The sequence below is a fragment of the Bos indicus x Bos taurus genome, chromosome 6 (genome assembly GCF_003369695.1).
Source record: "Bos indicus x Bos taurus breed Angus x Brahman F1 hybrid chromosome 6, Bos_hybrid_MaternalHap_v2.0, whole genome shotgun sequence".
NCBI classification, from domain to species: Eukaryota; Metazoa; Chordata; class Mammalia; order Artiodactyla; family Bovidae; genus Bos; species Bos indicus x Bos taurus.
The window spans coordinates 90,314,784-90,315,832 of record NC_040081.1 but is presented as its reverse complement, the minus strand read 5'-3'; the positions used below and the strand labels follow the sequence as shown (position 1 = coordinate 90,315,832).

At 44.7% G+C, this 1,049-nt stretch overlaps 1 non-coding gene across 1 annotated transcript; it reads left to right on the top strand.

The window, feature by feature from the left end:
* Positions 1–571: 571 nt before the first annotated feature.
* TRNAG-CCC lies at positions 572–644 on the top strand. The gene has a single exon. It is a non-coding gene; the product is annotated as a tRNA-Gly (tRNA).
* The last annotated feature ends 405 nt before the right edge of the window (positions 645–1,049 follow it).

Sequence of the window (1,049 nt, the reverse complement as noted above, 5' to 3'; positions counted from 1 at the left end):
GTGTGAGCGAGACACCCCAACTGAGCAGCCTCCTCCTTCAAATCCTCCCCCAGGCCTGATCTGACTGAGATCAAGGGCTGCATATTGCCAGGAGGCAGGGAGCCCTGGATGCTTGGCCAGGGCTGTGAATGTTTTCACTTGCTTTCTGGGGACAGGTGTGCCGGACTAGGCCTGCACCTGATTTATCGGACTCTAGATCTGGAAGAAGTCTGATCAGCCTGGGATCCCTGAGTCAACTTTGAAGATAAGATGGGGACCATATCTTTGTATTAAAGAGGTTTCTGCCTCGTTGTGACTCATAGTAAAAAATACCAAAGAAGGTAAGAACTTTCTTTCTAGCCTGATATACAGAAATGGTTGAGACCACGAGGGCAACAAACTTCCACTTCACGTGGGAAATAGATGCAGGTTTGGCCTGGGGAGAGAGTCAGAGCAGGCCCCTTTGTTTGCTGTGTGTGTTTTGAGGTCTTCAAGTCCTGGATGATGAATCTTCCATTTCTTGGGTTTACTTAGTGGGCAGATAAACAATCACCGACATTTCAGGAAAAAAAAAAAAAGATAATGTTGGACTTCCCTGGTGGTCCAGTGGTTAAGACTTTGCGCTCCCATTGCAGAGGGCACAGGTTCAATCCCTGGTCAGGGAACAAAGATCCCAAATGGTGTGGCAAAAAAAAAGAGATAATGTCAGCTATAGATGATACTAAGTTAGATCCTAGAAGGCAAGGACTCTCACCCATGCAGTGTAAATATGCCAGTTACCTGAGACGGTGGCTCAACTAGAAAATCACCAGAGAGGCATCTTTTAGTCATTTACTGAATGATGCTGCTTTAACAGTCTGAGGCCATATCAAGCTCATTTTTCATCTTTGATCTTACAGTTTTCACTGTTTCAGATTTTGCCCTGAGAATTATTTTACTTCTTTCTATTCTGTGCACTTCCAAAACCCAAACATTTTAGTATACAGCATGGCTCTATAGGCAAGTTACCAATGATCAAAGCAAGTTGTGACTCACTGGTGGAGTCAATCATTACTGAAGTCCCTTCCAGC